Source organism: Apium graveolens, chromosome 4, assembly GCF_009905375.1.
Source record: "Apium graveolens cultivar Ventura chromosome 4, ASM990537v1, whole genome shotgun sequence".
Classification (NCBI taxonomy): Eukaryota; Viridiplantae; Streptophyta; class Magnoliopsida; order Apiales; family Apiaceae; genus Apium; species Apium graveolens.
Genome location: NC_133650.1, coordinates 220,673,366 through 220,685,307, shown reverse-complemented (window position 1 = coordinate 220,685,307; position 11,942 = coordinate 220,673,366).

Sequence of the window (11,942 nt, the reverse complement as noted above, 5' to 3'; positions counted from 1 at the left end):
AGCATATTTATGTGTGTGTCATGTAGTTGCATATTCATGATAGTTTAGTTCATATAGTTGCATATTTTTGCCATATAGTTTTTAGTTTTTTTATAGCTTTATTTATCATGTCATTTAGCTCATGCATATACTCATGATCCCTTTTGCGTTGCTTTACCGATTGATTTGTGATATTTATGCGAGTGTAGTGATAGCATTAGAGTGATGTTGAATCTTGTAGGTTGACATGCATGCTAGAAACACTTGTAATTTCACTAAGTCTTAGAGTATGCTTAAGGAATAGATTGTTGTCATGGTTTGATGGTTTTTGAGGTTAATCTATTGATTATACTTAGAATTTCTGATAGGCTCTTAATGATAAAAGATATGAAAAGAAAAAAAAATTGGAGTGAAAATTGGAATTCATTGCTAGTTGTGGCTAGGCGTCAAATGGCTAGTAGCCGGCTCGTATTTTTATGCGAGTAGTCTAGGGTTGAGCAAGATGGAGCGAAACACACTTGCTCAGAAGGAAAAAAAGAGAAAAAAAATATAAAAAAAAGAAAAAGAAGAAAAAAAATTACGGTTTAATTCATAATTGATCATGAGGGGGCTCTTTGGTATTCGAGTTATTAAGTTCTTAGGGGACTTTGTGCCTAGTGACCTAAGGCTTTTATAGTCTGAGATCCGCTAACCTAACGCTCGCTAAATGGATGCCATTGCATAAGTCTTTTGTGGACCTCACTCATTGCATGATCAAATAAGCATTTGTTTGTTGTGTTGAATAAAAGCATGATTCTGTAAGCTGCTCCAGTGATCTTGAAGTGTTATAATTCATTTGTGTCTAGAATTTGTTCTTCATATAATCATGTGATTGCCTTGAGGATAATCGAGTCATGATAATTGATCTAGTTTCGAAGCATATTTGTTAAGCATCCGCACAGACCACGTTTCTAGTTGTATGTTAGCTTGCGTGGTTTTATTGACCTTTAGTTGCCTAATTGCATTTGTTGAGATGTCATGAGTTGGTTGGTTTAGTCATGGTGAGGGGGATCGCTGTATTTCATGTAGTTTGCATTCATGCATGTTTTTGTTTTATTTTTGAGTCTATGACGCTTGAGGACAAGCATCGATTTAAGTTTGGGGGTGTGATAAATGGCACTTTATACCACTTAGAACGTCTTATAATGGCTTGAATTGATGTCTTGAAATCAAGTATTTTGTATATTTAATGCATTTTTTCTAGTATTTTGCATTTCAGGGTATAACTTGCGTATGTAGGAAGATTTCATCAAAAATAAGCCTATGAAGTGCTTGGCATTGGTTGTGGGAAGTTAGGAGCAGAATGCAACAGGAATCAGGAGCAGAATGTGATATTTTCCAGTAACCTGCTGGGCGCCCGCTCAGGATCTGGGGCGGCCGCCTGGGAGCTGGGGCGCCCGCCCGGGAAGCTGGGGCAGCAGCCCGGAGACGGAAAATTAGAATCTGATTTTTACACTTCTTATTCTGATGGACTTCTGAGACGGCTGGTTCTTGTGGGCTTTTATATAAGTAATCTTCAGAGACATTTCACGATGTGTGGTATCAAGCAAGGAGCAAGGAGAGAAGAAAGAAGACCGTTTTAGCACATCGCAACGAAGAAGAGGAAGCATAGGTTTTCTTGTGATTCTTTTATTAGTTGTAACAATGGATGCTAGTTTTCTTTACTTTGAACCTTATTACTCTTGTGACGTACTCTGGTTTTAATAAGTATTTTTATTAGTTTATATTGTGTGTTATTATCATGTTTTCATATGAACCGATGGTGACGATGAGTCTATCATGGGCTAATCGTGATCATGGGGTCATAACGGATTTACTATGGATTTCTTTAGTTAGTTGTTCAATACCTTGGTGTATGATGATTGTATGATATCTAGCATAGATTATGCTTATTCGTCTTATGTCACGAACATATAAGATAGTCTGTTAATCTCTTGTGAAGTGACAGTGAATCTTGAGATTTAGAACTTGCCATGCTAGCATAGGTTCATGTATGTGTATGCATGATTAGTAGGTAACTCTAATCGTTTTACTTGCCCTGTGTAATCATAATGAATAACTTGCACTTAAATCGTTATGTTGTCAAATTCTGTAGACATATAGGGTCTCAACATAATTGATGCCTATTCAACTTCTATCTTAATTGTGGATGTTGGTAGAATGGTATTAGTACAACGAAAGTTGGCTTTTATCAGTTTCGTGTTGTTCGATTAATATCATCACCGTTACATGCTAAGGGTAATGACAATTACTATTGAAGGAAGTAGTAATGAAGTTATGATCTCATGTGTATTTAATATTGTCAATTCAAGTGTTAAGTAAGTATTTTATTCTCGTAGTTAATTGTAGTTAATAATTAGTTAATCAATCTTAAGTGTTATTATCTTGACATTGAGAAGTAATCATACATTGGTGAGTGAGTGTTAATTGAACATAATTAGTCTGAGTCTCTGTGGGAACGAACTAGAAACTATTCTATATTACTTGCGAACACGTATACTTGCGTGAATTATTAGCGCATGTTTTGTGCCTAACAGTTATCTCATTCATGGTGGTTCCAGAAAGTCTAGCATCCAACCTTGCTATGAAATCCTGTTTGACCTCAAAAACCTCTTGCTTTATTTCATCCACACTTTGACTGTGTTGGAGAGCTTGAATTTTGTGCAGCTGTAGAGCTTCAAGATGTGCTTTAAGTAACCTTTTTGTGCTGGCATTTATGGATGCTTGAATGGCTGTTTGGGTGTCATGAATGAGCTTGAACAATGTTGTTTGGAGATGTGAGTATGAACACTCTTTGGTTAGTATCTAGGAAGGAATGTCTACATCTCCCCCTATGCCCATGCTGTCTTCCTCATCATCCCCATCAGCATTCCAAAAAGAGTCTACAGCCAGTTCAAAATCACTGCCAGTTGTTGATGGCATAGCAGTGATTGCCTCCTTTGCTCTTTGTAGAGAAGCAGTTGTATGCACTAGATTAAGCATTTTTTCAGCCTCCTCATTTCCCTGTACAGCTAGAGTTTGATAAGCTGTAACAGGATGAGTAAATGTCTCAGCATCTAGGGAGATAGAATCTATGACAGCTTGATATTCTTGCTGAAATAGTCTCTCCCTTTCTGCATCATTGACATTCATTGACTCACTAGCAATGGTGTCCACCCTTATCACTCATGTACCTGCATTTCTCTCATTATCTCTCTTTTGTTGCATCAAGGGCTCCCCTTGGCTTCCCACCCTCACACCCTCACCTTCACCATCTAAGGTGGGACTCCCCTCACTCACTTTTTTCAGACCTGAAGAAATGGTCTGCATTGGTTCACTCTTTTTCTCTCCTTTTGCCTGGGAGCAACCCAGCCTCTCACTCAATTCACTCCCTGCCCTCAGTCCTAAGAGTGATTGTACTACTACTAGTTAATCTGCACTTGTGACAATTGTTGGGATTTGAAGTTGTGCAGAGAGAACTGATGGATGAGAAACATCCATCGGGATAGTAGTTTGGCTAGCCGACGGATGACTGTTGTAAGGCACATCCTCCGTCGGGATACAATCTCTACTCGACGGATGAATAATATCCACCGGGATAAAAGAAATGAATGAGTTTGGAGTGGAGACTATTTTAGACTATGTGCATATTGATGAAAATTTGGGTACAGATGTCTCAATAGACTCAGAAAGAATTGGCAAGTGAGCCAAGAAATCATCTAAAAAATGATGCTCACTTGCTTGGATTTTTGGCTTCTCCGAGAGAGTTAAAGATGGAGAATTTGGAAGTGATGTATTAATCATGTCTACATCCAGTGAGTGTATGGGTGAATTTGGTGTTTCAGGTGCTTCAATGATTAATGATTTTGGCTGTGACTCCACATTTATTGGAGCCACATCAAGCTGACTTTGAGATGGTGCAGTGACTGAGTCTTTACCTCCAGTTTGCACTGTGTGTGTTCCCTGTGCATCCCCAAGGGTTTTAGATCTTTTCTTTCTGGCATAAGTCTGTGGTGAACTTGTGTCCCTAACCCTCTTGGTCTGTGCTCCTGGTTGGGAGGTTGTTTCAATAGTAACATCCTTTTGGGAGGATGAAAATAGAATTGAGCTGATTTCCTTATTAACAACCATAATTTGTTGGGAAACTGTGGTGTGGCTAGGCTTGGGTACACTAATCTCACCAGCCTTATTCTTAGGGTTTCTTTGATTTTCACCCTGTCCCTCACCTATCTCACTCTCCTTCACACTCCCCTCTTTGTGTTTGGTGGTTTCTTTTGAAAGAAACCAGAGGGGGCTTTCTTAGTTTTGCATTTTGAAATTGTTGATTTGGTAGCTTGGGTAGGCATCTGTTGGGTTATTGATACATATGCCATAGCTAGAAGGCAAAGAAATTTGTGAGGTTGGAAGAGTGGAGACAGTGGTGCTTACTTCACTTACCTGAGGGCCCTCCAAAATTGGAAAGTAGAATAGGGGCACCTCTTTGTGGTGACTTGCTCTGTTGAGATCTGCAATGATTCTCCTTTCTTGAACCCAACAATTCAGCTTGTTGGTTGGGTTCTCAACAACAATGTTCTCAATAAGATGGTTAGCAAGCATCATAAAGAATCTAGCATACTTATCAGTAACTAGCATATACAACATGTTAAGCATGGAAATGTTAACAGAATCAAAATTACTCACTTTACCAGAAAATATCTTAGTTACCACATCACACAGATAGCTCCATTCCTTTCTAAGACCTAGCCTCCTAATCTCACTAAGCTTAGAGGTAGAAAGTGCATAGCCCATAGAATTTAACATGGTAACTAAATTATCATCAGTGTGGGGAATAGTAGTATTGTTATCTGGAATTTTAAAGCATGCTTTGATAATGTCACTATTAATGCAGAACTGCTTACCTTTAAGAGAGAAAGTTATGGTCTTGTCAGAAGATTGATACACAGTAGTTGCCCATATCTCCTCCACAACTTCACAGTAGATTGTGGGTGACTCCAACATTGTATAACTTAGTTTGCAGTTCTTCACAAAATCCATCATTTTGTGAAAGTCTCCAGATTATGGAATCTCCTTGTTCATAAGAGCTACGAAGTTGTTCTTTTCATAGATGAATCAAGACTGGGACATAATTTTGACTACTGGTGCCATTGTTAGAGTATGTAAATTTGCAGAGAGAGAGTATTTGCTTTGGAGAAGAAAAGAGTTAGAGCAATTGATTTGAGAATGATAAAAGAATAGAATAAAAATGAATTCTGCTTTTATACTATCTCAGAAATAAACTGTCAAAAATAATAAAATGAAATAAAGTAACCAATCAAAATAGCCCAAAATAGCCATTTAAAAATAAATAAACTGTCAAAATTCTGTCAATTATCCGTCGTGTTATACTTACAAACTGTAAGTATACCCGATGGATAATGTTCAGAGCTTTAACGGCTAAGATTGAGACAATTCGACGGATGAGAGTAAAACAATTATCCGTCAGGTTAAAAAATAATTCAGAAAGGTAATTAATTTTTATTAATAAATAATATTTCGACGGATGATCAAACTCGATGGATAATGATCATCCGTCGGGATGTAAATTTTGACTTAGCCAAAATTTCATCCAAAACTAAAAAATCAATTAGGTTTCTGGCTACATCATAATTTGCAAAAATATCTGAAATATTTAAGAATAATTAAGCATACCTAACTCATTTACCAACCTTGAAAAGGTGGATGCATCAAGTGGCTTGGTAAAGATATCTGCAAGCTGCTTTTCACTTGGAACAAAATAAAATTCCACAGTATCATTCATCACATGTTCCGTAATGAAGTGGTACTTGATGTCTATGTACTTTGTTCTTGAATTCTGTACTGGATTTTCAATGATGGCAATTGCACTTGTGTTATCACAGAAAATGGGAATTCTGTCCACTTGTAGACCATAGTCCAATAATTGGTTTTTTATCCACAGAATTTGTGTACAACAACTACCAGCAACAATATATTCAGCTTCAGCTGTAGAATTGGAAACTGAATTTTTCTTTTTACTGAACCAGGACACAAGCTTGTTCCCAAGAAATTGACAAGTTCTTGTTGTACTTTTTCTGTCTATTTTACAACCTGTATAATCTGCATCTGAATAACCAGTTAGATCAAAACCAGAATCTCTAGGGTACCAAATGTCAAGTTTTGGAGTTCCCTTGAGATATCTGAAAATTCTCTTTATAGCTACTAGGTGAGATTCTCTAGGATCAGCCTGAAATCTAGCACAAAGACAAGTAGCAAATATTATATCTGGCCTACTAGCTGTTAAATACAGAAGTGAGCCAACCATGTCCCTATAGCTTAAAATATTCACAGACTTTTCAGAAGTGTTTAATTCAATTTTAGTTATAGTGGCCATGGGAATTTTTACAGATGTGCAATCCATTAGATCAAACTTCTTTAAAAGATCGTGAATATATTTAGTTTGACTAATAAATATTCCATCACTAACTTGCTTAACTTGTAAACCAAGAAAGTAAGTTAGTTCCCCCATCATGCTCATTTCATACTTACTTTGCATCAATTTGGAAAACTTTTTGCAAAGATTGTCATTTGTAGAGCCAAATATAATATCATATACATAAATTTGAACAAGTATGCTAGAGCCATTAACATTTCTAAAGAATAAATTTTTATCAGCAGTACCTCTTGTGAAGTGATTTTCCCAAAGAAACTTTGATAAAGTGTCATACCAGGCTCTAGGTGCTTGCTTTAGTCCATAAAGTGCTTTCAAAAGATAGTACATATATTCTGGAAAATTTGGATCTTCAAAACTAGGAGGTTGACTGACATAGACTTCCTCCTCCAAATCTCCATCCAGAAAGACACTTTTGACATCCATTTGATAGACCTTGAAATTGGCATAAGTTACATAGGCTAAGAAAATTTTGATGGCCTCAAGTCTTGCAAAAGGAGCAAAAGTTTCATCAAAATCTATTCCTTCTTTTTGATAGTAGCCCTTAGCAACCAATCTAGCTTTGTTCCTGACCACTATGCCATTTTAATCCATCTTGTTTCTGAATACCCACTTGGTGTCAATTGGATTCTTTCCTTTAGATTTGGGTACCAGCTTCCATACCTTGTTCCTTTCAAATTGGTTTAGCTCCTCCTGCATAGCTAAAATCCAATCAGGATCCAACAAAGCTTCTTCTACCTTCTTTGGTTCTTTCTTGGAAGGGAAGCTGCTATACAGACATTCTTCTTGAGTTGCTCTTCTTGTTTGACCTCTAGAAGATGCATCACCAATCATGAGCTCAAAAAGGTGATCTTTATTCCATTTCCTTTGTTGAGGTAGATTAGCTCTAGATGAAGAGGCCTCATTGTTGTCTTGATATATGACTGATTTTGATTATGAGAAACTCCCCCTGAGTTTGTGAATCTTTGATTTGAGAAAAGGGTACTTTCTGTAGGTGATATGTTCTAACTCTCAGCTTTTCTCATTGTTCTGACAGATGATGCACTTTATATCTCAAGGGATGAAGCTGATTGTCTTCCAATGGATAAGGCAGATTGTCTCCCGACGGATGAAGTATTTTATAACTCGACAGATGTTGAATTATGTGCTTTATTAGTTGTAGATTTTTCTGCATTATCCTTAGTCACTATTTCTTAATCACTTTCATCATCACTATCATCATTTACCATCTCCACATTATCAAATTTGAGGTTTTCATGGAAATCTCCATCTTGCAGTCCTTCAATCTTTTTATCATCAAACACAACATGTACTGATTCCATAATAATATTGTTTCTTAGATTGTAGATTCTATATGCTTTTCCCACATCATATCCAACAAAAATTCCTTCATCTGCTTTAGTATCAAACTTTCCATGTTAATCAGTTTGATTTCTTAAGATGTAACATTTGCAGCGAAAGACATGAAGAAAATTTAGAGTTGGCTTCCTGTTCTTGAACAATTGGTAGGGTGTCATGCACTTTGCTTGATTAACCAAAAAGATATTCAGAGTGTAGCAGGCAGTAGTCACAGCTTCAACCCAAAAATATGGTGGCAACTTTGATTCTTCAAGCATTGTCCTTGCAGCTTCAATAAGAGATATGTTCTTTCTTTCCACTACTCCATTTTGTTATGGAGTTCTTGCTACAGAAAACTCATGCATAATCCCATTTTGTTCACAAAAAGATCTCATCACATAATTTTTGAACTCAGTTCCATTGTCACTCCTGATTCTTCTTATTTTAAAATCAGGATGATTATTGACTTGCCATATGTGATTGATGATTATTTCATCTTTGGTCTTTAGGATATATGTCCAGGAGAACTTTGAAAAATCATCCACAATTACTAGGCAAAATCTTTTTCTTGAGATTGACATCACATTGACTGGTCCAATAAGTCCATGTGTAACAATTGTAAAGGTGCTTCAATTGTTGAATCAAGCTTCTTTCTGAATGATGCTTTGATCTGCTTTCCTTTCTGGCAGGCATCACACAATCCATCCTTAGTAAACTCCACTTGAGGAATACCTCTAACCAGTTCTTTCTTGACAAGCTCATTCATGGTCTTGAAGTTTAGACGGGACAACTTCTTGTGCCATAGCTAACTTTCATCTTGACTTGCTTTACTGAGAAGACAAGTTACTAATTCTGCATTAGATGAGTTGAAATTATCTAAGTACACATTTCCTTTTCTCACTCCGGTGAGAACCATTTTGTTGCTCTTTTTGTTTGTCACAACACAGGCTTCTGAATTGAATGTAACTGAGTTTCCTGTATCAAAAAGCTGGATGATACTCAACAAATTATGCTTGAGACCATCCACTAGGGCAACTTCTTCAATGATGACATTATCTTTTGACATCATATAACACCCTCCGAATCCGGGGAGATTTGGGGCATTACTAATAACATCTACCAACTAATCTTGCACAAGCGGAATATAAATATAATAATTACCCCGAACTACTACTACTCAGGATCTTTTAAGGTTAAGAGTTGAAAACAAGAACGACACACTAACTTTATTACAACCCAAATAAAACAATCTGTCTCAAGAACTCTCTTTGTTACAAAACTTTATTCTATCTACATTCTCACCACACAACTTTTATTCAAACCATAATACTACTTATCCTGTTACACCTAATCTGGTAGCTCAAAGCTCTCTTCGGGAATAGGGATGAACACTCTTGGTATAAGAGGGTCCCGCTGCTTGACCCGCTTCTTGACTACACGAGTTCTGATGGGTTTCATTCTCTACCTTAACTGTAAAACAATAGGAATAAGAATAAAAGGGGATGAGCCAAAATTGCTTAACAAGCCTGCAACAATATATATATATATATAATATAAAGATAGAAGAATAGAAGAACCGATAATCGGTTGGTTTGAACAACCATCTGAATCTGTATAGGATAATAATTAGCCAACACTGGCGAGTGCCAAATGAACAAGACTCGAAACAAGAACCAACATATGCACTATAACCTGCTGATCAGTCAGGATACATTGCGGATCTATACCCAACTGTATAGACCCAACCAACATAAAGAGTACTCAGGCAACTATGTCCTATTAATTAAAAGTCTGGGTAAAACCCAATCCGTATCGTAACCATCCAGTTCAAGGTTTAGCATCCGAAACAATCAGAATGCTTTTGATGTATCCCAATGTCAGGATATATCCGAGTATATATAACAAGGGTAAAAGTATTGGAATATGAATAAAGGATTCAATAAATTGGGAGATATCAAGAATCGAAATGAAATAGAAACAAGAATCAATAATTGTGTAATAGTGTATATGAACAAGAATTATGAAAGTGTAACTGATATGGAAAATGGGGTATAATTCACTATTCTGAATTTAGAATAGGGGAAAAACTTGCCTTGCGCGTATTTAACCTAATTCAACTCACCGTCTTCGGTCTCTAGCTTGATCTGCCTTGCTGACACTGAACCAATCATAGAAAGATAGTCGTTTAGATAACTTACTACATACGCGTATCTCGAATTGATACTACGCAACCCTATCAATCTACCCATGCGTTTCTATCTGACTCGCATATATACATATATAAATATATAACACATAAGGTTCACATAACCACGTAAAGCACATAGCACATAAAGCACATAATTGATTTTTGGATTTATAAATATTTTTTGGAATCGATACTAGACTCATACCTGTATTAACTAACCCTATCTAATTTTATTAATAATTTTTCAAGATTTATTTGACTCGACTATTCCCCTATTAGGGCCTATAAAGTATTAACTAACACAATATAACTCTATTTTGGAAGAAATTATGACTTACAATTATTTTTATTGGATTCGTTTCATTTTTCTGAGTCTAGGGGTCTTCGTTTCGCTCAAATCGGACTTACGGTTTAATTATTATGAATTAAACAAGATTTAATTAATTAATAATTAATTATAAATAAATAATTATAATTAAATAATCCTTAATTAAATTTTTAAATAATTAATTAATAATTATTGTATTTTAAAATAATAATCCTGAATTATTAGGATTAATTACAATTTATTACAATTATTTATAAATTATTATTACTTACTTAATTAGATCGATTATTTACAAATAATCAATCGATACAATTAGCTGATACGTTATTTATCGAATCAATACTTATTACTCGAATTATAATCTGACTCAGGATCAATTACTCGTATAAATATGAGCTACTCACGATCCTTGCATATCTATCGAACCCTTATTAGCTTGTACGATTTATTAATCAATTGACGATCGGTATTTAATTATTCGATACGAATAATTAGTACGACACTCTTCGAATAAATATCGCTCGATTAATAATTCTAACTTAACGAATCACGACTCGAATAAGTACGAGTTACTCGGAATATTTAACTAATTATCAGATTATTATTCGTATTATTCGATTACTTTTAATCCTTATTTATTAATTAATTACCTAATTATTAATTAATTACCTAATTATTAACTAATTAGATAACTAATAAATAATTAGATAAATAATTAAATAATTAAATAGATAACTAATTTCGAATTTCTAAATTAATAAAATAATTCAGAAATTATTAATAATAATTTTCAGAATTTAAATCTAATTTTTATTAGATTTATAGAATTATTAAAATCTGATTTTTGATTTTATGAAATATAATTAATTAATCAATAATTCAGAAACAAGAAAACAAAACAGGAAATCAGGTTTTGAAGATCAAAACCGGGTCAAGGTTTCCGGGTTTTCGGGTCAACAGTCGGTGTTAGGTCACACTTTCACTGTAGAGGGGGTGAATACAGTGTTTATTACAATCAAATCAAACTTCAAGAACTTATGTAACAGAAAAGAAACTTTATTGAAACAATAAACTCTGTTACAATCTGGAACTGTTATCTCTCAGTGATGAACAAAATATCACGAGAGCTGCTAGGGTTACAGTAAATAATATTCTCGATAATGATAACACTTATAGTGTAAACCCTATGTCTGTGTTTATATACTACACAGTTACAAGATAATCGCTAATTGATATGGAATATAATTCTGCTTCCTAATATATATCAATCAGATATCTTCTATTCCAAGTATTCCATTCTTCACGGAATTCCTTCTTCATGCATATCTCTTCTTATGTTTATCTTGATCTTCTTAACTTCAATCAGCTACTGTCCTTATCTGATCGTCCTTCAGCACTTAAGTTCTGATATCTATCTCCTGATGCTTATCTCCTGATAACATAAGTACTGATATCCCTTAAGTTCTGACGTCCAGTATAAGTACTGATCAGTTAAGTACTGATTTATTCTGTTCAAATAAGATCTGAAATCTAAACATAAAACATATTAGCCATGACATTATCAAATATATCTAACAATCTCCCCCAACTTGTAAATTAGCAAAATATACAAGTTTAACAGATATTTGATGATGTCAAAAACATTA